This window comes from Myotis nattereri (assembly GCF_964212035.1).
Source record: "Myotis nattereri genome assembly, chromosome: 1".
Taxonomy (NCBI): Eukaryota; Metazoa; Chordata; class Mammalia; order Chiroptera; family Vespertilionidae; genus Myotis; species Myotis nattereri.
Genome location: NC_138075.1, coordinates 111,070,076 through 111,095,874, shown reverse-complemented (window position 1 = coordinate 111,095,874; position 25,799 = coordinate 111,070,076). Strand labels below are relative to the sequence as shown.

Here is a 25,799-nt window from a genome sequence, read left to right as displayed (position 1 = left end):
TAGGGCCCATCACACATTCTTTGCTTGTCCCACAGTAGAACAGAAGTCATAAAATTATGCCTACCCAGAAGATCTGTAAAATCAGTAGTTTGTTATGGACAGAGTATCTGTCCCTATGTCCTGCCCCTGACCTCCCTCTTTGACACTATGGGGCAGTCAGATGTACTTCCTGGGGAACCAGACACACACACACACACACACACACACACACACACACACACAGGAGGGCATGTGCACATCTGTCCACTTAGGGTGCAGGCGCATAGGCCATAGGCAGGAGGAATGGGCAGGGAGGCGAGAGTATGCAGTGCCCCCTCACCCCCAACATCCCTCCACCAACCTGCCTCTGCACTGCCCTCCTGGGCAAGATGGCCGTGTGTGTGTGTGTGTGTGTGTGTGTGTGTGTGTGTGTGTGTGTGTATAGAGGCTTTAGTGCCCTCTGCTGACAACAGCACTGCCTGCAGCCCACATTCAACTCAATAGAGCCTGTGTGGCAAGCACTGGGTGCCTGGGTGCCTGGGGGACTCGCCTCCTTTTAGTGTGGGAAATAGGAAAACCAGAAGGGAGGAAGAGAAAGGAGATGGAGGTCCAAAGAGCCCCTTCTGTCTTCAAAGCCACCAGGATGGAGGATCCAGCTATGTGTCCACTCAGCACAGCAGCTGCTTACAGTAGAATCACCTCCTTGGATGCTCATACGGACCCTCTGAAAACCTCACAGGGACACAGCCAGGCCCCAGGGGGGTCCCTAGGCCAGGGGTGGGCAACCATTTTGTGAGTGCGTGCCAAAACCAGCAAAATCTCTGACTCAAAATTCTTCTGCGCGCCTAATTTTTTGAGAACATGTTACGCCTACTTGATATCTCTTAAGGTGTATGTATATGAAGAACCTTGAAGAAATAATAAAATTCATTCAAGCGACAAAAACACAGTATATGATGATGAAAAATACATTTATTTTTTAATGTATACATGTACACTGATAGTCCAACAGAAAACTTTATGACTCCGTTTGATATTATCAGTGGGACTTTTGCTGCTACATCACTGATGACAGAGATTTTATATCAGGTTTATATTTCGTGACCTTTAGAGATATGCACGAGCTACTACTTTCATCCGTCAGGCTACTCCTATTACGAGACTTAACAAAATTCATCACTGAGAACAAAGATTCACAAGCGTATGTGGATGAAACCAAAACACTGGTAGGATCTAGGAAGGCAGGGAGAGTTAAGGCAGAGGCATAGAAATTGCTCTTCCCCTCTCTCGTCAATCCATGTCTATGGTCTTTAAGATAACTTGTTATGTAAAATTATTTATTTATCTAAGATGCACCTACACTGAATTTATCTGAAAAATAAAAGAGTCGATATTAAGACAAAAATTGTAAATGGAAGATTATAAGAGAGGGTTTCGTGTGCCAGCAAAAGTTACTGGTGTGCCATGTTTGGCACGCATGCCAGGGGTTGCCCACCCCTGCCTTAGGCTCTGGCTGTGATGCCTGTAAATCCACACAACAGAACTATACCCTGAGCCAGGGAGATTTTTCTATCACCTCTGGAAGGGCCAAAGCCCAGAGGTGGAGGCAGGAGAACTTGATGGTAAAAAATGTGGACTTGGGAGCCACATGACCTTGGGTTCCTAACCTTTCCAAGCCTCTGCATTCTTATCTTCAGAATGGATAGAAAATACAGTTGCTGTGGGAATTAAATAAAAATTTGCACAGAGCACAGCCCAGGCCTGGCACACAGCAGGTGCACAATAAATGCAGCTATTATTATTGCTGCTATTGTCTCCCTTTCCATGGGCTTCAAGAGGGCTGAAGGACACAGGGTGATCAGAACCTCTGCAGCTTACCTGGCACCCTAAAGTGGAGGGATGGTGGGGTCAACAGAGTCCTGGTCTTTGTGGAAGGCCATAGGGTCAGATTCCTGCCCGGAACAGGGGCTGAGACTGCCTGGCGGGCACTGACCCTCTTTCTCCTAGGTTCTTCCCTGCTCCCCAGGAGCTGCCCTCCTGGACCAGGTTGCCTCTGCAGGGTGTGCATCTGGCCTCACATGGCCAGTGAGGCCCTTCTCTGGGGTATTTAGACTTAGAGTCACTGGGAACCAGTTCTGTCTGTAACAAAGCCTTCACGTTACAACAACACTTGGAAGCTGTCGGTGGCCATCACTTCTGTCTTGTGGACCGAACCAGTCTGCAGTGAGAGGAAAGAAAGAAGCTGACCTGCAGCAGGAATGGAAAATGAGGGATTAAAAAGGTTTTCATGGTTCACACACCCCTGGTTCCAGATGCCGCTCATGCCCACCTGTATCACCGCCCCTCTACTCGGTGAATTACTAGATTCCTACTTAGATTCTGTGAGGTGCTCCAAGGTCCCTGCAGTAAGCCCCACTTCCAATCAAGTTTGTATTAGTTGCGCTTCTGTTACTTGTAAGCAAAGGGACAAGGACATGCTCCTCAACCCCTTGGTCCCCTGCTTCTCTTCATCTTCACTCAGATGTTCCCATCCTACACTTTCGTACATTCCCTAACCCTAAAGAGTTCCAAAGCTGTTTTTTTCTTTTTGCTTTTAAGAAATGTTTTCTCAAGTGTAACATATTTATTATAGTCTCAGTTTGTTGGAGTATAAACGGGAAATTGTTTTCTAACAACTACCCTCTTACCCAACTGAGTGGCAGGGCTCGGCGTGACACAGAGCTGCACTGCACAAGTCCCTGCATTCCCATCTCTTGGAACAGTCTCGGTCAGTAAGCAAGACTTGTTCCTGTTCCCCTCCTCCAGTCAACCCCGCCGCTGCTCAGACAGACTGTGGCTGTCCTCCCCCTCTCTCTTCTATGGATCTCTGGGACTGGGGACTAGGAGAGGGATTGGAGTCTCATGAGACTGTCCTCTCCTGAGTGGACTGTCCCTGCTTCTCTGGCCACACCCACTGTTCTCTGTTCAAAAGCTGAGTCCCTCTGGAGGACCTGTGCATCCTTTGAAGTAAGGTTCTCCTGGGTGGGCTCCAGCATCGCAGCTGAGTGCAGCTCTCTCTGTAGTGCTCTCTCCGCCTCCTGTCTGTCTCCTATTTCTCCTTTCCCCTACCCAGGCAGCTCAAGGTATATCACAGAGTCCCCAGATGAAGCAGACACCCACCATGCTAGTCTTGCCTTAAAATAAATTTCCTGTGGAGAGTAGCTTCTGCCAGCGACACAACAGTTGCTCCCTCTCCCCCCACCCCTACTGCTCTTACACTCACCGCTGGGTGTCAAGGTTGACAGAGAAGAGCCAGTGCAATCCTCTTTCAAGCCGTACAGAAGGGAGATGTGCAATTCTCTGAATGTAGGGACACAGGGGCCCTGATGTCTTCATATTCAGTTTTGGGTCTTAGCTGCCTTGCAGAACAGGAGGAAAAGTGCCAAGCAACATCCTGTTATGCTGGCACAGGTCTCTCCTCCCTCTCAGAGCCCAGCCAAACTAATCAAAAAGAAAGGAAGGCTAATTGCCAATCCAGGAATGCTGGGAGTCTGTGGGAAATGTGCAAGATCCAGATCTAAGGGAGACCCAAGGGCTGACTCGCACCTCCAGTTTCTGAGAGAGCAACACTGTACCAGGAAAAGCAAGCAGATGAGATGCTGGCAGCATTTGCCTACTGCCCCCAAATTTGGAAGCAGGGGGTAGGACATGAGCTTGCAGAGAATATGCCATTTGCATATTCAATGCTGTGGATCAACAGCCTGTGGAAGGAGCTGACAGGGAGGCCTTGGGGTGCATATGGTCACTAGTTCAAGTAGATAATGGGGGGAAGCTCTCCCTGAATCAGCTTCTCCCTGGTTCCACATTTCTCCTGTCCTGAAAGGGTGGGTGCAAGTCTTGTCATGGCTACATCAGTTACCTAGAAAATCAGCCTGGCACATAGACCCTGCCTGTGCCCCACTGGGCCTGCCCCAGTCAACTCCTAACTAGATGCCCAACTAGATCCTTGAGCTGGTCATGGCACTGGAAGTCTCTACTTGAGTGGAGAAAGGAGAACAGCGCACATGCGCGTGCACACACGCACAACCTGCAGCCAGCTGGACCCACAAGTCAATTCTAGATGAGTCGAGGGGATGTATGTCACAGGCAATTTGTGTCCACAGCCAACTAGGGACATGAGTGAGCATTAACCAGTCCTTCAGTCTAAAATATGATAAGACAATGGAAAAACATCCAGGTGGATGGTGAGCTAAAGAGAATCCACTTGGGGACAGTAACACCCATTTTTAAAGAAAAAGTAACAAACAGCAAACACACCTGCGCATGCATATACACTCATGGGGTCTTTGAACAGACTGCATCATGAAGGGGGAAGAATGTGTCCTGAGAGGGCAGAGGAAAGAATCCTTTGAAAAAGATTTTTCACAGCAACACAAATAACTTTCAGACCACATCTGCTTTGTACTCACTTCATTTAATTAAAATGTGAACTCTAAGAAAAGAAAGTTAAAAAACAAGATGGAAAGAATGAAATGAGAAGATTGTTGGCTAACAGGCAGGTGGAAATCAAAAGCAAACCATGTAAGAGGGGGAAAAAGGCTGTAAAGAAACTAATAATGTAGCTGCAGATTTAAAATTGCTTTATGATGGTAAAACAAAAAACAAAAAACAGAATGGAAACTACAGAAAACTGAATCATTACGTGTGAAGAACAGATAGGAGTTCTGTGAGAATGCAGGGGAAAGCCCAATGGAAAAAAACTAAGGGAGAGAGCGTAATAGACATCAAAGGAGAAACCAAACAAATGAAACAAAACAAGAATCAGAGAAGAGAGGAGACAATACTTCTGAGCTGATGAAAACCTTGAGCCTGAAAAATTAAAAAGGTACCCTTTTACCTAAGTCATTAAATTAATAAAAAGAAACAAATACTTAGAAATACCATGCAGGATTTGTGCCCATTTCAAGGGTAAAGAAATAAGAAACAATCTACATTTCTGAAAATGTATAACTGGAAGAGAGATTTCATGGAATGTTGGGAAGTGCTTATGTTGGAGGGGGTTAAAGCTTATGTCATAAAACAAACTTGATAAATGCTGAATGAATCAGAAAAAGGACAAAGTCTTATATTGAAGCTTTTGGGGGAGGGGGTTTAAAATGTTTGCGCATCTTGTTAAATTAGTGATATTAGCAAGCATAGATTTCCAAATTTACTTGATGATGAAACCCTTTTCCATCTGTGCACTCATTGGAATGCTCTTTGGGAACCACTCTTCTACAGAAGTTTGAGAGATCACAGTTTATCCTAAAATTTCAACAATCTGCAGGGGCTATCAGCATGAAGACCACAAAAAGACTTTCCTAATGTCAGAATTTAGAATACATGCCATGCATAGCTCCACCTTTCAGTGGGGGGAAATGCTCAGAGATGCACTCTTAGCATGCAGGAATAAAACAAAATTAGCAAAACTGTAGCAAACAAAAAATCAGTATGGGGAAGTTGTTGTAATAAAAGACCTGGAAGTGAATGTTAAAAACCTGTTAGACACGAATCCTTCTCTTCCCTGCCTAGCCCCAGCCCAGGAGGCTGTCCCTCACAGACCATACTCCTCCAGACTCCCTGGTGGAATTCTGGGCTGGAGACTCAGGGCTGGGAGGAGAGTAAAGTTGGTGTTTCCTTCCTGCTCCTTCCCTACTTTAGTGACCTCTCTCTGGCAGTGGGAGGGTCCCTGGCCACAGCTCTCACCTGGACCGATTCTCCAACATTCCAGCTCTCTCTGGGTTCCAGTCACACTGATTCCTCCCCTGTCCCTGCAGCTCTGGGAATAGCTTCTGGTTACTGCTAGTCCAAGTTTGCTCACAAAGTACAATCAAGTTAGCCGAGGCTGTGGTCTCAGCTGAAGGTTCAAGTGGGAAGCCCACTCACATGGTTGTTGACAGAATTTCACTCCTTGTGGTTGTTGGGCTAGGGCCTCAGTTCCTTGCCTCAGGGGCTTCCAATAAGGCAGCTCACACATGGCAGCCAGTTTCTTCAGAGCAGGTAAGTGAGAGGGTAGAGAGAGGGAGAGTTCTAGCAAGACAGAAGTCACAGCCTGCTATCACCTAATCTAGAAGTAATATCCCATCACTTTTGCCACATTCTATTCATGAGAAGTAAGTCACTAAGTCCATCCCACACATAAGGAGAAGGGATTTCATAAAGTAGTAACTACCAGGGATCCTTGGGAGCCATATCAGAGGCTGCCTACTACAGATGCCATTGCTCCAGTTCCTGAAAAGGAGCACCAAACACTTATATTCATCTACAAAATAAAGCTTCACTGAAGAACAATAAAAAACCTTAAACTAGAAGGGCATGCTATGTTCTTAGATGAAAATATTCAGTGTTGCAAAGAAGTGGATTATCACAAGATTAAGCTATAAATTTAATCCAATTCCAATTCCCAGAGGGATGTTTAAGCTCTTTTACTTTTCTTAATTTTTAAAAACACTTCAATATTTAATGTCCTGACCAGCAGTAGTACAAACACTAAAAGCAAGGCATGTGGGATCTTTTTACCCAGAAAAACAAACAAACAAAAAGCCCAAACATGAAAGCAAACAAACAAAAATTCCCCAAAACCACATATTAAAACTGGCAGGCTTTTTATAACAATAATTAAAGTAATAAAAACATACAAAACTTTGTTTTTTAATATACACTGAGTGGCCAGGTTATTAAGACCACCTGAGGTTGTAGGCAAATTAGCCGTACACTGCATCGTATGAGATAAGGAAGCTGAAGGCCTGTTCGAACACCTTTGCTGTCTGCAGTTACCAAGATAAAACATCTCAATTCACACAGAAACACAAGGATTGGATAGTCGAGCTTTGGAAAAAAAGTCATGTGGTCCGATGAATCACGTTTCCAGTTGCATCATGCAGATGGCAGAGTGAGATTTTGGTGGAAACAGCATGAAAGCATGCACCCCACATGCATGAGTACAACCCTTCAAGCTGGTGGGGGCAGTGTTATGGTTTGGGGCATGTTTTCCTGGCATGATTTTGGCCCTTTAATTTGTGTGGAACAACGTCTGAATAGCACAACATACCTAAGTATCGTTGCTGATCAAGTTCATCCTATCATGTTGATGGCGTATCCCAATAGAGATGGCTTCTTCCAACAAGACAATGAGCCATGCCATGGTGCTCGTGTTGTTCAGGAGTGGTTTCAAGAACATGAGGAAGACTTTACCTTGCTTAGGTGGCCCCCACAATCACCAGATCTCAATTCAATTGAGCATTTGTGGGACGAAGTTAAAAGAGCCATCAGGCAGCTGGTTCCACAACCATCAAATCTCACAGAACTGGACAGTGCTATTCATCAGGCATGGTGTCAGATTCCTCACATCATCTTTCAACATCTCGTGGAGTCAATGCCAAGAAGAATCGCCACAGTATTGAAGGTAAAAGGTGGCCCAACGAAGTACTGATGGGGTGGTCATAATAATCTGGCCACTCAGTGTGTGTATGTGTGTGTGTGTGTGTGTGTGTGTGTGTGTGTGTGTGTGTCTGGCCCTCTAGCAACTTCAGCGCGAAATTATAGCTAATTTACCTACAAACGCCAGGTGGTCATAATAATCTGGCCAATCAGTGTATATACACAGTATAAGGCTGAAGCACGTTTGACTTTTCTCTCAAGATTTGTATGAAAACAACCCCCACTGCAGCAACAATTTGGTGGGCATGAATATGTATATACACAGAGCTCTGCACATTCCCCACCCCCATGGAATAATAAGAAAGGTACCTTCAGTTTATCAATTTGCTTTATCTTTTTTTTTTAAATATTTTTTTATTGATTAAGATATTACATATGTGTACCCTCTACCGCCCCCCCCCCGCTCACCCCCCCCCCCCCGTTGTCCATGTCCATTGGTTAGGCCTATATGCTTGCATATAAGTCCTCTGGTTGATCTTTCCCCCTTGCCCCCACCCTCCCCTACCTTCCCTCCAAGGCCCGACAGTCCAATCAAAGCCTCTCCGTCTCTGGATCAGTCCTTGTTCATCAGTTTATGTTGTTCATTATATTCCACAAATAAGTGAGATCTTGTGGTATTTATCCGCTCTCCAGTTCCATCCATGCTGTGGCAAATGGTAAGAGTTCCTTTTTCTTCTTCCTCTTATTAAAGAATACCTTTCAGCATTTCATATAATGCTGGTTTGGTGGAGATGAACTCCTTTAGCTTTTTCTTATCCGTGAAGCTCTTTATCTGACCTTCCATTCTGAATGATAGCTTTGCTGGATAAAGTAATCTTGGTTGCAGGTTCTTGCTATTCATCTCTTTGAATATTTCTTGCCACTCTCTTCTGGCCTGCATGGTTTCTGTTGAGAAATCAGCTGACAGTCGGATGGGTACTCCCTTGTAGGTAACTGACTGTCTTTCTCTTGCTGCTTTTAAGATTCTCTCTTTATCTTTTGCTCTTGGCATTTTAATTATGATGTGTCTTGGTGTGGTCCTCTTTGGATTCCTTTTGTTTGGGGTTCTCTGCGCTTCCTGGACTTGTAGGTCCATTTCTTTCACCAGGTGGGGGAAGTTTTCTGTCATTATTTCTTCAAAAAGGTTTTCAATATCTTGCCCTCTCTCTCCTTCTGGTACCCCTATAATTCTGATGTCGGTACGCTTGAAGTTGTCCCAGAGGTTCCTTACACTATCTTCATATTTTTTGAATCTCTTTTCTTTTTCGGTTGGGTATTTTTTGTTTCTTTGCATTTCAAATCTTTGACTTGATTCTTGGGATCCTCTTGTCTGCTGTTGGATCTCTGTAAATTATTCTTTATTTCAGTCAGTGTATGCTTAATTTCTAGTTGGTCCTTTTTCATGTCCTCCATGGTCTCACTATACTCCTTGAGGGATTCATTAAATTTATCGGCGGTTTCCATAAAATTCTTGACAAACCTTATAAACGTGGCCTTGAACTCTATATCCAGTTGTCTGGCCTCCTCCGTTTCTGCCAATTGTGACCTGTTTCTTTGTCTCCGCATTTTGGCTGCTTCCCTGTGTTGATAGAGTGGCCCTGCGCGCCAGGTGTCCTGTAGGGCCCAGTGGCTCAGCCTCCCCAGTTACCTGGGGTGGACACTCTTGGTGCACTCTTGGTGCCTTGGTTGTTGTAGGATCACTGGGAGGAATTGACCTCCAGGCCAATTGTCTGTGGGAAGCAGCTGTGTCTGAAGTGGGAGAATGGTCCCCCTCTGACCACTGGGTACAGTGGCTCCTGGATCTAAGGAGGTGCTAATTCAGCCCCTGCCTGAGGCCACACAGCCGGAGCCGCCACGAAGAGGCTCAGCTGTGAAGCAATGCAAGCCGCTGCGGGGCCTTGGGCCTTCTCTTGGAAGTTCCGGGTCTGCTTGGCTGGGCTGTAGTTAGGTACATTCATATGCAAAAGCCTCTGCCGCAGCCTGGGTGGGGCGGGGTCTCAGGGAGTCAAAAGGGCGAGAAAGAAGCTATGGCTGATTCTCCGTGCCCGGAGTCGCGCGTCTCAGTGTCCCGGTAACGGCTGCAAGCACCTCTGAGGGAAATCCGCCCTCAAGTTCGCCCGCTGCCGCCTGACAGAGCAGCCTCTCCCCGTATGAGGCCTGGGTCCCCAGAGACTTCCCAGAACCGGAGTTCAGAGCAGTCGGGAGCTTGTGATTCAAAAAGACAGCCGCGTCCTCAGGTGCCACCCCCTTTTCGCGCGCGCGAGCCGCCGCCGTACCTCTGCACTCAGCCTCCGCAGCTCCTCTGGCTCTCAGCGTGCTTTTCTTTTCTTCTAGTTGTAGAAATTACACTCAGCCAGCCTTCCTGTTGTTCTGGGCGGTGTTTGCTCCGTCCTTTGGGATATTTCTCAATTGTTGTGGGAGGCGACTATTTCCCGGTGTTTATCTATGCCGCCATCTTAGTTTCCTCCAATTTGCTTTATCTTTAGGTAAGAGCTTTTCCAGGGGAAAGCCTATGAATAAGGCTTTAGTACAGTTGTTTTGTGTGCTCCTGAGACCTGCTGCTTTGAAGAAAATTTTGGGGAAAAAAGAAAGAAAGAAAAGAAAAGTTTGCAGAAAAGTAACAGAAACAAATAAGCCCTTCACTGAAAATGCACCTCACCTCCGTTCAGCTGAAGCAGGTCTCAGTCCCTATGCTGTAGCTAAAGCAAACTTGGGTCTTCAGGCGTAGTAATAGGGCAACACAAGAAATAGAACACACGTGGTTTGATCCAATCCTATGCACCTAGGGGCTATAAATGATAAAGTTTTAGTGTTGGTAATAGAGCCTTCATTTTCAGATTTTAAAATGGTGACATGGGGAAAGAAAGAATAAAACCACCTTTAAAAAATATATACGGGCATCATCCTACATTGGTTGCTTGCTGAATAGCTAAAGTGATTCAACTGCATTAAAGCCAAGGCAAATTTGTTTTTTTTTCTGGAATCCTTTGCTTTATGCACGGCACATTCTTGTTGTTTTTTTAAGCTTCAAACCCAGAGGGGGTTTTTATTTCATTTTTGTTGATTTAGAATAAAACCTAGAGTTCATCTACATGACAATAGCAAAGAATATTTTTTAAAATAAAGGGGACTTGTCATAATAATTAAAATAGAACAATACCAGTGTAAGATTATCTGATAGGTCAGTAGAATAGAATAGAATAGAAAGCTCAGCCAAACACAAAAATACTCAGTATATGATAAAATGGCCTTTCAGATCACCAGGAAATAATGAATTCTTTTATGATTCATGTTGGGATAGTTGTTTAATTTGTTTTAAATTTATGGTCTTATCTCTTCCCACACATGAAGATAAAATAAAGAGTTAAATAAAGCCCAGGCTGGGTAGCTCAGTGGTTGAGTGTCAACCTATGAACCAAGAGGTCACTAGTTCGATTCCTGGTCAGGGAACATGCCTGGGTTGTAGGCTCAATCCCCAGAAGGGGGCATGCAGTATGCAGCCCATCAATGATTTTCTCTCTCATCATTGATGTTTCCATCTCTTTTTCCCTCTCTCTTCCTCTCTGAAATCAATATATATAAACAAGTAAAACTACCAAAAATTTGTATGAAACCAAAAACAGACCGCAAATAGCCTCAGCAATCTTGATAAAATAGAACAGTGGGAGGAATCACAATACCACATATCAAGTTATACTACAAATCCACTTGTCTCAAAACAGCCTGATACTGACAAAAGAACAGGCATATAAATCAATGGAACAGAACAGGTAACTCAGAACCAAGCCATTATGCTCAAATAATATTTGACAAAGGAGGCAAGAGCAGGCAATGGAGTAAAGACAGTCTCTTCAATAAATGGTGCTAGGAAAATTAGACAGGAACATGCAAAAGGGAAGGGAAAGGAAGGGAAGGGGAGGGGAGGGGAGGGGAGGGGAGGGAAGGGAAGGGAACGGAAGGAAGAAAAGAAAAGAAAGAAAAAGAAAGAAAGGAAGGAAGAAAGAAAAAGAAAAGAAAACTAGACCACCAACTTACAACATAAACAAGAATAGACTTATTTTCTACTGCTTGTTTCTACCTAAGAAATTTAAAAATACTCCAATAAGCATTGTTTTTAGGGATCCCCTTCCTAGGACCCTGAATTCCCCAAGTTTTACACCGAGCTACTACCAAACCTCGGCTCCTTACCTTACTTTTGCTTTCAGTTTTTCCTTTTATTTTTCTATTTTTGATTTCTGCGTGTGCCTCACTGGAGCCTCCTTTCACCTTCCAAGTATAGTTCCCTCGTACTCAGTCCCTATTCCCCAGAACTCAGTTCCTGTTTCCAGAACTCAGTCCCTGTTCCCAGAACTCAGTCCCTGTTCAAGCGCCATTATGTGGCGAGCTGGCACGGCCATGGCATACTCAGCCCCAGATTGGGTGCCTTTTGTGCTGCGCCAGCTCAGCCAGGTTCAGTGAGCCCGAGTAGGAGCAGTGAAGGATTAGAAAAGACAGACAAGAGAAGAAAGCTGGGTCTCAGTGGGACACTGCCCTCTCAGTTGGAGAGACAGCACCACGGACTACAAGCCATGTCTTTATTTTATAGCCAGATTTCACAAGGCAAAGTAAGGGAGTGGTCAAGATGTTTACAGCATTCTCGTGTGTTTTGATTCTACTCAATTACATGCACCTGAACTCTAACAAGCCCATATTACTCAGGCATGTGGGGCCATGTGTGCAGACCATAGGTTCAAGCTTACAACTATAGCTGTTGGCTACAATTATGCTGGGAGGGCTCTGCCCTCCAAACTGGGACTTGCACGTGGCAATGAGAGGACTGTGCCCTCTCATTAGTCCAAAGCTTGACCCTGTCCAAACACTGTAGCTGTGTTGAGTGTTTCCTTCCCACGTCCCACATGGATCAGGGTTCAGGACCTGGAAGCGGAGCCACACACAAATGAAAGAGAAATTGCACAAGATAATTGGAAATATTGGGGGGCCAGGTGGGCAAGTCCAACTCAAGGGGAAGGACTTCCACCCATGCTCAGGCCTCACCAAGCTTTTATTGATCTGGGATGCACCCATAGCAGAGCCCTTAGGCAGGCGACCCCCCAGTAACAGGCAGACTAGCCCATCAGCAAGGATTTACATAATAATAAATGGGGAAGTAGTTTCAGCTACCACTGTCTGGACAAACAGAGGTGGCGTCTAGCTCCGACCTTTGCTAGGGCTTCAAAGGCACCCAGTCTTGGGGGGGAGGGGGGGGGTCTCTGTCTACGCTTATCAGATAGTGAAGGCAATAAACAGTTTCCCACATAGCTGCTCTCCACAAAAATCCTCAACAAAATATTAGCAAATTTGATCCAGCAATGTATTAAAAAGATTATTCACCATGACCAAGTGGAATTTACCCCAAGGATGCAAAGCAGGTACAATATTTGCAAATAAATAAATGTGATACATCATGTAAACAAAATGAAATATGAAAACCATATGATCATACCAATAGATGCAGAAAAAGCACTCAACAAAATCCAGCACCCATTTTTGGTAAAAATTCTCAGCAAAATGGGAATAGAGGGATCATACCTCATATAATAAAGCCCATATATGATTACCCTACAGCCAACACCAGACTCAATGCAACATCAGACTCTCATAGCAATCTTGACAATGGGCAAAAACTACAAGCATTTCCCTTAAGAACATGAACAAGACAGGGATGTCCGCTTTCATTACTCTTATTCAACATCATACTGAAAGTCCTAGCCACAGTGGAAAAAAAAAGAAAAAAGGAGAAAAAAAAAGGCATCAAATTTGGAAAGGAAGAAGTGAAACTATCATTATTTTCAGATGACATGACACTGTACCTAGAAAACCCTAAAGACTCCACAAAAAACTACTTGATTTAATAAATTCAGTAAAGTAACAGGATACAAAATTAACAACCAGAAATAGATGGCATTTTTATATACCAATAATGAACTCTCAGGAAGAGAAACTAAAAAAAACTATTCCATTTACCATTGCAACAACAATAAAAAAGATACCTTGGGAAACCAAGATGGCGGCATAAGGTCCAAACCTGTACGTGCTGCCCCCCACAACAACATTGAAACTACAACTATAAGACAAAACAGCTATCATCCAGAACCACGTGAAAGCTGGCCGAGTGGAAGTTCTACAACTAGAAGGAAAGAAAGAAGCGCATTAAGAACGGGTAGGAGGGGCAGAGGTGCCAAGAACAGAGGTACAAAGGGCACACAAGGCGGGCTGCACCTGGATGTGTGGTTTTTTTTCAATTGGAAGGAGATACAAGCTCTCGAATGCACTGAGCTCGTTTAAGGCGAGATTCTGGGGTCCCAGACTCCTATGAGGAGAAACTGACTGTCTTGCAGCAGGTCAGAAAGCGAGGGTGGCTTTCTCGCAAAGCTGCTCGCAGGGATCATTGTTACTGTGGGGGCGCAGGACTCGGGGACACAGAGGGACTCCGGACACAGAGACATGGAGTCGCGGGAGACGCGCGGAATCGCAAAGAGGCTGACAACAGCCATTGCTGTTTGCTCCACCCTGGTGATTCTCTGAGACCCCACCCCACTCAATTTACATCCCCACCCAAACTGTGCACAGTGGCGCAAAGGAATTACCTGCGCTTTTGCAGCCTAACCTAAAAAACTGCAGTTGAGTCAGAGAGCTCCAAAACTTCCAAACCCCAAACAAAGAGGAGAAATCTGCTGGTATTGCTGTAGCTCCTGCTGTGTGGACTCACACAGTGGTTGACTTGGAGATCCAGGAGCCAGGGTACCCCTGGTCAGATACCAGATTTCAACTCTTCACATCCATAAGGGACACACTCAAGAAGCAGACTCAGGGAGCACCAAAGCCTCACTGAAGCAAGTCCTGCCCCATAAGGGTGTCTCCAGCACAGCAGTTCTTCCACAATAGACACAGCGGGACTCTCAGTCAGCCAAAAATGCGAAGACAAAGAAACATATCACAAATGAAAGAAATGGAGGAAAGCAAACTAATGGAGGACATAGAGTTCAAAACCGCAGTTATAAGGTTACTCAAGAATCTTCTATGAACCTCCAAGGAACTTAGTGAGACCTTCAAGGATCTTAATGAGAATGCCAAAAAAAATGGAAAAGGACCAGTCAGAAATTAAACATACACTGACTGAAATTAAAAATAATATACAGAGATCCAACAGAAGACTAGAGGATCCCAAGAATCAAGTCAAAGATTTGAAATATGAAGAAGCAAAAAACACCCATCCGGAAAAGCAAAATGAAAAAAGAATCCAAAAATATGAAGATAGTGTAAGGAGCCTCTGGGACAACTTCAAATGTACCAACATCCAAATTATTGGGGTGCCAGAAGAAGAGAGAGAGCAAGATACTGAAAGCCTATTAGAAGAAATCATGACAGAAAACTTCCCCTACCTGGTGAAAGAAATAGACTTACAAATCCAGGAAGCAAAGAGAACCCCAAACAAGAGGAATCCAAAGAGGACCACACCAAGACACATCATAATTAAAATGCCAAGAGCAAAAGACGAAGAGAAAATCTTAAAAGCAGCAAGAGAAAAAACAGTTAGTTACCTACAAGGGCATACCCATACAACTGTCAGCTGATTTCTCAACAGAAACCATGCAGGCCAGAAGGGAGTGGCAAGAAATATTCAAAGTGATGAATAGCAAGAACCTACAACCAAGATTACTCTACCCAGCAAAGCTATCATGTAGAATTGAAGGTCAGATAAAGAGCTTCACAGACAAGAAAAAGCTACAGGAGTTCATCACCACCAAACCAGGGTTATAGGAAATGCTGAAGGATATTCTTTAAGAAGAGGAAGAAGAAGAAAAAGGTAAAGATAAAATTTATGAACAACAAAGTGACAACAAATAAATACCTATCAACAAGTGAACCTAAAAATTAAGTCAGAATAAACTGGTGAATATAATAGAATCAGGGGCATAGAAAGGGACTGACAATTCTTGGGGGTAAGGGGGTATGGGGGGTGCAGGAAGAGATTGAACAAAAATCTTACACCTATGGATGAGGACAGTGGCAGGGGGTAAGGGCATGGGGTGGGGTGGGAACCAGGTGGAGGAGAGCTATGGGGGGAAAAAGAGGAACGTCTGTAATAATATGAACAATAAAGATTTATTAATTTTAAAAAAAAAGATACCTTGGACAAAGAGGTCAAAGGCCTATACTCAGAAAACTACAGGACATTGAAAAAAAAGAAACAGAGGATGATACAAACAAATGGAAGGACATACTGTGGATTGGATCATTAAAATGTCCATACTACCCAAAGTAATCTATAGATGCAACACAATCTTTATTAAAATAACAATGGCATATTTCACAGATCTAAAGCAAATACTCCAAGAATGTATATGGAATCAAAAAAGACCTGAATAGCCACAGCAATCTTGACAAAGAAGAACAAGGTTGGAAGGATCACAATACCAGATATCAAATTATAGTACAAAGCCATTGTAATCAAAACAGCCTGGTACTGGCACAAGAACAGGCATATAGATCAATAGAACAGAACAGAGAACCCAGAAATGACCCAGCCATTACACTCAATTAATAGTTGACAAAGGAGGCAAGAGCATACAATGGAGTAAAGACAGTCCTTCAATAAATGGTGTTGGGAAAACTAGACAGGTACATGCAAAAAATGGAAAACTAGACCACCAACTTACACTATACACAAAACTAAACTCAAAATGGATAAAAGACTTAAATGTAAGTTATGAAACCGTAAAAATCCTAGAAGAAATCACAGGCAGGCAGCAAAATCTCAGACATCTCTCGTAGCAATATGTTTACAGATACATCTCCTAGGGCAAGGGAAACTAAGACAAAAATAAATAAATGGGACTACATCAAAATAAAAAAACTTCTGCCCAGCAAAATAAACCTTCAAACAAATGAAAAGGGATCCCACTATATGAGAGAACATATTTGCCAATGATACATCGGATAAGGGGTTAATTTCCAAAATATATAAAGAACTAATACAACTTAACAAAAGGAAGACAATCCAATTAAAAAATGGGCACAGAACTAAGTAGCCACTTCTCTAAAGAGAACATACAGATGGCCAAGAGACATATTAAAAAATGCTCAAAGTCACTAATCATCTAAGAGATGCAAATTAAAAGGACAATGAGATATCACCTCATACTTGCCAGAATGGTTATCATCAACAAATCAACAACAAATGTTGGCGAGGATGTGGAGAAAAGGGAACTCTAGCACACTCTGGTGGGAATGCAGACTGGTGTAGCCACTGTGGAAAACAGTATGGAGTTTCCTCAAAAAATTAAAAATGGAACTCCCGTTTGATCCAGTGATCCCACTTCTAGGAATATCCTAAGAATCCCAAAACACCAATCAGAAATGTATGCACCCTTATGTTCATGGCAGCGTTATTTACAATACCTAAACTCTGGAAACAGCCCAAGTACCCATCAGTAGATGATTGGATAAAAATGCTGTGGTGTATACAGTGGCTCAAGAAAAACAGAGAAAAAGATGTAAATCACTTTCACTGTCTACAGCTTCTGTTCTCTGTTCACACTACCAAGTGTACTGAACTGATCGTGTAAACCAGTCCTCTCTAGCCCTCCAGTTTAAAGGCTAAGGGGGCAGAATGGTGCACAGATTAAAAGAGGGGAAGGCCAGTCAGTCAGTCATTGGGAGCAGAGAGGCTGGTGCTAATAACAGACCTACTCTCATGCAGATATGAGTTTAGAAAGGGCACACGGGGGTGGGAGGAGCTGTGGCACATTTACACAAAGGAATACCATCCAGCTGTACAAAAGAAGGATATCTTACCTTTTGAGACAGCATGGAGGGACCTGGAGAGTATTATGCTAAGCGAATTAAGCCAGTCAGAGAAAGACAAGTATCACATGATCTCACTTGTATGTGGACTCTAATGAACAAATCCAAGTGCAAAATAGAACTAGAGATATGGAAGCATGCAACAGACTAATGAATCTGAGGGGGGAGGTGTGGGTAGGAAGAGATTAACTAAAAAATGTACATGCATACATGCATAATCCATGGACACAGACAATAGTGAGGTGAAGGCCCAGAGAGGTGGTGGGAGCTATGTCACCTCATTTAAATCCTTATCATTGTTCCCGTTTTGCAGAAAGAAAAAAGGCACAGTGAGTCACACAGATCACAAATAATGGCTGGAACCAAACCAGGCCCTCTGAGATTCCTATGTAGCATAGGTAGACATGAAGATTACAGTGTCATTTATAAGAGCAAAGAAAGTAAAATGAAATCAAAGGGAGGCTTTAATTATATTATGATTATCCACATAACTCAGTCATTTAAAATCTGGTTGAAGAAAAATAGTTTTCAGTGTAGCCAGGTGCTGGCATAGGCAGAACTTCAAGGAGCTTCCAGTTAGAAGATGCCAGCAGCTGTGATGTTCCATTTCTTCAGCTGGGTGGTAGTTCCACAGGAGTAGTCATGTTGGAATCATTCATCAAGCTGTATACTTTGTGCACTTTTCTATATGTATGTTACAGTAAAACTTTTAAGGCCCTGGTCAGGTAGCTCAGTTGGTTAGAGCATCATCCCAATATACCAAGGTTTCAGATTCAACCCCCAGTCAGGGCACATACAGGAATCAACCAATGAATGCATAAATAAGCAGAATAATAAATCGATGTTTCTCTCTCTCTAATCAATAAATAAAATTTTAAAAATAAGTTATTTTTTTAAATTTAAGTTGCCAGATGTTTCTTCTGGAATCAAAGAAGCCCCTGGAGTCCCTCTTGGTCCTGCAGACATAAGTTGTAGCCACCAACTGCTCCATAGGGAGTTTGCTACCAACCTTTCATGGTCAGAGAAAGTCTGGTCCTTCCTACCACAGGAAGGAAGCGGCTGGAGCCCTTGATAGAAGGCAATAAGGCAACCCCACCGCTGTACCTTCCCATCTCAACCACTGGGTCAAGATGTCCCAATTTAGACCTGAGTTTCACCTGTCAGAGTGAAAACTCAAGATCTGACTATTGGCTCATATCCAGGCCCAGTAGGAGGGGAGCTGAGGCTGGAGCCTTGCCTGAGCCAGTTCCCCACCGCCCAGACAATGGGAACAAAATTAAAGAGAACAAAATCTTAAGTACCTCCTCATCTGGCTAGGCAGGCACTCCTGTGATCAATATGAATACTAGAAAGAAAAGTAGGTCATGACAGTTACCCTTTCTAAATTTCCTATCATTGATGTATTTCATTTGTAATCTGAATTGAAAAGCTATTTAAAGCTGTGGTCCCTTCCTCTTCTAGCCCCTATGTGGGCAAAACTGAATTCATAGAGGATTCCTGGAGGTGGGGGTCACTTATACTAAAGTACAAGAAAGAACCTTACTTTGTTTGTCCTATGGCATACAATAGGAGCTAATCCATATCCATGGCACTCATCTAATCTCACCCAGAAATGCCTGAATAGAATCCCAGTGCCAGGCATGGCCGTTAGCACACGTCTGTCAGCACTGGCCCTGAAGGCCACGCTCCTTCTGCCACCTACCTCTATCCTTGCCCAGACCACCTGCCTCCCTCACCACAGGGAAAGAAGCAAAGTGCATGTGTCCCCCAGAAAGTGGAGAGCAAGCCACCTCACAAAGGTGACACCAGGAAAGTCACAGATGGAAAGGGACAGACAGATGGACAGAGACTGAGGAAGATAGAAATGTCTCTCAAAGGTCATGAAGAGGCAGCACAATGTCTTTGCCTCCACTCAGGGCTCCTCACTCTGCTCCTTCTGTTCATTTTTATCACCCTCACTAGCCTACAAGCTCTTTGGGGACTACACAGGTTTGCTTCTCTTTGTAACCCTGTAGTCAGCCAGGTGCCCAGGGAACATGCTGACAGAGGAAGTGAGTGGATAAGTAAAGAGATAATTGGGAGAAACATCAGCAGATGGAATAAGAAAGATGTGGAAGAACTGAGACTGCAAGACCCAGAAGCAGAGGGAGACAGACAGAAAAAATAATGAATGAATAAACAGATGTACTGAAAACAGAAACAAACAAAAAAATCTAGAGATCCAGAAAGAAAGTTAAATACAGAGGCAGGAAAACAAAAGCAGAGAGGGGATGGGGAGAGAATAAAGAGAAGAGCCTTCCCTTAGAACCAGAGGGTTTCTATCTCAGTTTCCCTGCTAGTTCTCCAGGATTAGCCTAGCTGTAGCCTAAGGGACTGAGCATCTTCATTGGTCTTGCCAGCACACTCCTTTGGGCAGGGGACTCTGTTACCTCCTTCTCCCCACTGCATAGTGGCTGAGCTCCACCCCACCACTTTGACTTAAGCAGCTCTCCCACCCAGGAGACCCCAGGCAACAGCTTCGGCCTCCACCAAGCAGCGGGGATGAGAATGAGTTTTCCTCTCCTCCACCTTGCAATGATGACCCTCCCCTGCATCTACCAGCCCCCAGGGGCTGGAAGGGGTGGGGATGGGAACAAGGAATGTATCATTAAGCAGGCCCCAATACCATGGCTGCCTGTTGAGAGGAGGAGAAAGTCAGGAAGGGGAAAAGCTGGCTAGGCTGGGGGCTGAGGGGGCACTTCCTGACTCCACAGAGCCATGCCTTGATGCCAAGACTGTTCTATTAGGGCCAGTATTTCCAATTCCCCAAGAACCATGGGGGAGGGGCCCAGAGAGGCCCTTGCTGGGAGGAAAAACTGAGTGGGAGGTGGCCAGAGCCACTGAATTCCAGTGGGTCCTAGAGAAGGTTGGGTTCCTTCCCTTCCCCTCTCACCCCATCTGTCTCTGACCTCATCTCCCCCACTTCCTGGCTTCTCTGAAGTTCCAACACTAAAGAAAGATGCTTCCAAGCCAAAGATCCCCAGCCCCCTCCATGCCCCCGCCCCAGCTGCCTGGGCTCTGGGGACTGAACCCCCCATCTCCCGACCATTGCACTAGATGTGGCTGCAGGGGAAGGGTGGGCTCAGAGCCCAGCTGGCAGTGGTCACTCGGTGGTCCTCTCCCTGCGGAGTCAGCGAATTCTGTGCCAGCTGCCAGACCTCACTCAGCACTTCCTCCAGCCCACTTTCCAGAGTGGCTGGGGCTTCCATTCACAATTCAGCACAAAAACTATCCACGGCCTTTCCTGGGCTGCCCACCCAGGTGTCAGGGCCTAAGCTCGGCAGTTAGTGATTATGGGAGAGGATACCCAGCTCTGCCCAATGTGAGAAACATAGGGCAGGAGCACCAGAGTGTGCCTCACCCCTTCCCAACCACAGAAACATTCTGACCCACAGTGGGTCTCCTGGTCCTTTCCTCTGCAAAGCAGCAAGGCATGTCATGGCGCCCATCCTTTCTCTGATCCTCAAACTCTCTGCTGGTCTTGTTCCCCCACAGATTTTTCAGAGCCTGGGAAATTTTCCATCACAAGGGCAAGGGACACTGACCACTCCAAGGGAGTCCCAGAAACAGACAGCCCAGTCTAGAGCTGAGCACACAGTAGGTGCTTAAAAGTCATGCATAGTCAATAAGCTTTTTCAGCCCTGTATCACTGTCTCTTCAAGGTCCCCTGTGACCAGTTTCTAGTGCCAGGGACTGGCAGTAAGCCTTAACCACATGCCTGGGTCTTAAAAAGGTGGGTGCAAATCCTGGCCTGTAGGGGCAGGCCTCCAGAGGAGCTGCCTGCCTGCTTCACCTCCAGACAGCTCAGGGCCAGCCCAACCTGGGGATTCAAAGCCCTCATTTGACCCAACCTCTGTACCCTCTACAGCTGTCCAGGTCTTTCTCAGTTCCCCATTGTGCAGGCCTCAATCAATTGATGCTGGGACACCTCCAGCCACTGAGGTAAGGTGTTGCCCTTTTTGGAGAGGTAGAATCACAAAGGCTTCCCTGGGCTCACAGAGATGCTGGGCCCTGTCAGCCACAGAGCCCTGGGGAAACCCAATTGAAGGAAGAAGGAAGTCAGAGCGAGGGAATGGAGAGGAGGAAAGAGGACAGTCCCCAGGGCAGGTGTCTGCCTTGCACAAGGTTCATACTGGGCAAGGAAGGATGCTGAAGATAGGTAAAAACAGGAAAGAGACAGGGACAAAGGCAGCGGAGGAGGGCACCCTTGAGAGATGAGCCCCTTCCTTCTCTCACAGACCAGAGAAAAGAAAGAAAACAGTGGCCATATGTCTGGTACTATGCTGGGTACTTTTCATAATCTTCTCATTTATTTTCCCAATAGACCACAAGAAAGGTATTACCCCCAGGCTGTAAATGAAGACTCTGAAGCTCTGACAGCTTAATTGGTTTCCCAGCATAGAGGCTTGGCTAGGCGAGGACCCTAGCTTTGTCATCCTGGGGACCCCAAGTCTCCAGTCTCAGCAGGGGGCTGGCAGGGCCGCAGCTCTGGCCTTAGGAGACTGTGCAGAGGCCCAAGCTGTGTTCAGAGCAGTTTATTCAAACAGAGCCTAACAGGAAACTTGGCTTCTCTGACTCACTCTGATTCGACCTTATTAAGAAAAAAGAAAGAGGAGCAGGAGCCAGCATAGGGTAGGGTTTCATGCCAAGAGCTGGCTCAGAGTTAGAGGCCTGCTGAGCACAATGGTCCATGCCCTGATCTCCCCACTGCTGGAAAGCCCTGAGGCAGCCCCTGCCTCCTGCCTGGCTCTCGAAGAGTTCTTTACTCTACTCTAGGCCAGTGAGGCTTCCCTACCTCTGTACTCCCTCCATTCCTCCTCTTCCCTTCCCCTCCTGTCTGGGGGGACTCTGAGGCCTGTTTCCACTTCACCTCCTCCTCCTCTCCTGGTGCTGCTGCCCATCTGGCTGGCAGGAGGGCCCTACAGGACCCCAGGGATTCCAAGCAGCTGAGGCCAGCACTGCAGGGGGCAGGCAGGAGGGAGGGAGGGTAGGCTTAACCCTCCAAGTCCCAGTGATCTTCTGTAAGCGGGTTTTGCATCTGGCTTGGTGTCCTGAGCCAAACAAGTTGCTTCTTGCAGAAGTCCTGTCAGAAGTCTGAAACCAAACCCCACACTGCAGAGGTGAGGGACCAGTATTGAATGGCTGCTGGCTAGGTTATGAGCATTTAAATGGTAGGCGGATACTTCAAGTCACCTGAACCAGCTCATCCTAAAGCACAGTGTGATGGGTGAACAAATGCTGGCAGGGGAGCAAGGGTTCAGGATCCCTGAGGAATGTCCATTCTGGCTGTCTCCTCCCAAGGTGGACTCCAGGAGTTCCCAAAGTAGAAGGGCAATCTGCAGTGGACAGATTAAAGGCAGGGTCTTTCTATCTGTTTTATACGCACCCGAGTGGGATTTCTGCTCTCCAGTTCCCAGGAGCAAGGTTGGAAGGCAGAAGGCAGTCCAGGGGAGACGTTCAGAATTTGATTTCTTAGACACCAAAGTGTTCAAACAGGGCTAGGCCCATTCTCCTGAATCTCCCATTTTGCCATTCTATGTTATAACACACAATGCTCCAAATGACCCCTGTCCCACAGCAGACAGCCCTGAGTTTAATTTTATCCACTCAGGATATTTCCAGGCTATGTTGACTCAAGAGATACAGAATAGAAACCACATATAATGTGTAGGAAGTCAATGTCTCTTATGATTTCACAAGTTCTACTCAAAACGGGTATATCAAAAAACTATCCTATATAATAAAAGGCTAATATGCAAATGGGCCAAACAGTGGAACAACCAAACAACCAGTCACTATGACGTGCACTGACCACCAGGGGTCGCGTGCGGAACATGGAGGGTGTTGGCAGCAGGCAGCAGAATGTGGAACATGGCGGGCATCAGCCATGGGGGGATGTGGAGCAGGTAAGTGGGGGCACCAGACCAAGGTGGGGTGCCAGTCGCTGTCATTGGGGCAAGCCTCTGGTGGTTACTGAAAATTCTTTGCTCCTATGCATCCCGGTTCCGACTGCTGGCACCGGATCTGCTGTTCACACCCACTCAAACCGACTGCTGGTGCCAGAGCTGCCATTCACACCCACTGCAGGCACTTGCGCCAGCCACAATCACTCTCCGCTGTCAGCGGGTGAGAGCGGGGCTGCTAGCAGACAGGGGACTGGGGGCCATGGTGGGAGGAGCCAGGCAGGGGCACGGAGGTTGGGCCAAGACCCAACCCTGTGCCTACCGCAGCCTCACGGCCCACAGTTCCTTTTACGGTGCACGAATTCGTGCACTGGGCCCCTAGTTAGACTTAATAAATGAATTTGGCAATGTTGCAGGATACAAAATTAACACCAAGAAATCTATGGCATTTTATACACACCAATAGTGAACTTATAGAAAGAGAGACTAAAAAAGCAATCCCATTTACCATCGCACCAAAAATATTAAAATACCTAGGAATAAACTTAACTAAAGAGGTAAAAGACCTCTACTCAGAAAACTACAGGATGTTGAAAAAAGAGATAGAGGAAGACATAAACAGATAGAAAAACATACCATGTTCATGGATTGGTAGAATCAACATCATTAAAATGTCCATACTATCCAAAGCAATCTATAAATTCAACGCACTTCCCATTAAAATAGCAACAGCATATTTCACAGACCTAGAACGAACTCTCCAAAAATTTATCTGGAATGAAAAAAGATCCCGAATAGCTGCAGCCATCCTGAGAAAGAAGAACAAAGTAGGTGGGATCTCAGTACCAGATATCAAGCTGTATTACAAAGCCACTGTTCTCAAAACTGCCTGGTACTGGCACAAGAACAGACATATAGATCAATGGAATAGAATAGAGAGCCCAGAAATCAGCCCCAACCAATACACTCAATTAATATTTGACAAAGGAGGCAAGAACATACAATGGAGTCAAGACAGTCTCTTCAATAAATGGTGTTGGGGAAATTGGACAGATACATGCAGAAAAATGAAACTAGACCACTAACTTACACCATACACAAAAATAAACTCAAAGTGGATAAAGGACTTAAATGTAAGATGGGAAACCATAAAAATACTAGAGGAATCCAAAGGCAACAAAATCTCAGACATATGCTGAAGCAATTTCTTCACCGATACAGCTCCTAGGGCATTGGAAACTAAAGAGAAAATAAACAAATGGGACTACATCAAAATATAAAGCTTCTGCACAGCAAAAGAAACCATCAACAAAACAACAACAAAGCCCACTGCATGGGAGAACATATTTGCCAATGTTATCACCGATAAGGGTTTAATCTCCAACATTTACAGGGAACTCATACACCTTAACAAAAGGAAGATAAACAATCCAATCAAAAAATGAGCAAAGGACCTAAATAGACACTTTTCAAAAGAGGACATTCAGAAAGCCAAGAGACATATGAAAACGTGCTCAAAGTCACTAATCATCTAAGAGATGCAAATCAAAACAACAATTAGGTATCATCTCACACCTGTCAGACTGGCTATCATCAACAAATCAACAAACGACAAGTGCTGGAGAGGATGTGGAGAAAAGGGAACACTTGTGCACTGCTGGTGGGAATACAGACTGGTGTAGCCACTATGGAAGACAGTATGGAGTTTCCTCAAAAAGTTAAAAATGGAACTCCCATTTGACCCAGTGATCCCTCTTCTAGGAATATATCCCAAGAAACCAGAAACACCAATCATAAAGGATATATGCATCCCTATGTTCACAGCAGCACAATTTACCATAGCAAAGATTTGGAAACAGCCTAAGTGCCCATCAGCAGGCGAATGGATTAGAAAACTGTGGTACATCTACACAATGGAATACTATGCTGCTGTAAAAAAGAAGGAACTCTTACCATTTGCAACAGGATGGATGGAACTGGAGAGCATTATGCTAAGTGAAATAAGCCAGTCAATGAAAGAAAAATACCACATGATCTCACTCATTTATGGATAATAAAGACCATTATAAACTGATGAACAAAAATAGATACAGAGGCAGAGCTGCCTCGAACAGACTGTCAAACCACAGCGGGAAGGCCGGGGAGGGTGGGCAGTAAGAGATCAACTGAAGGACTTGTATGCATGCATATAAGCATGACCAATGGACACAAGACACTGGGGGGTAGGGGAAGCCAGGAGAATGTCAAGGAGGGGGGGGGGGCGGGGAAGGAGACATATGTAATACTCTTTGTAATACTTTAAGCATTAAAACAAAATTTAAAAAGCACACAACCAAAAACAGGGATATAGGCCCATTCTATAGACCAGGAGGGTAAGAAAGAAAAAGCTGAGCTCCAATCCCTTCGTATTCAGGCCGCAGGCGCCCTGAATTAGAGGGTGGTTCAGCTAGCATTCAGCATCTCCCCCAAAAGGCCCATCAACAAGGAGGGTGTCTCTTAGCTTTGGGGAAGGGAATGGGAGCCCAGGGATCCTAGTGAGTGGCTAGAGTTAACAGGAGTCAGGGGCTCTTTCAAGCCCACACAAGAAGCAGTAAG

General features: G+C 45.1%; 1 long non-coding RNA gene across 1 annotated transcript in view; it reads right to left on the bottom strand.

Moving 5' to 3' along the window:
- Positions 1-8,682: 8,682 nt before the first annotated feature.
- The window catches only part of LOC308514626, an 18,958-nt gene continuing 1,841 nt past the window's right edge, over positions 8,683-25,799 (bottom strand). Inside the window, exons 2-3 of the long non-coding RNA XR_013995601.1 lie at positions 10,076-10,205; positions 8,683-9,974 (exon numbers count right to left, since the gene is read on the bottom strand). This is a non-coding gene — a long non-coding RNA (uncharacterized lncRNA). The remainder of the gene's footprint in view (positions 9,975-10,075; positions 10,206-25,799) is intronic.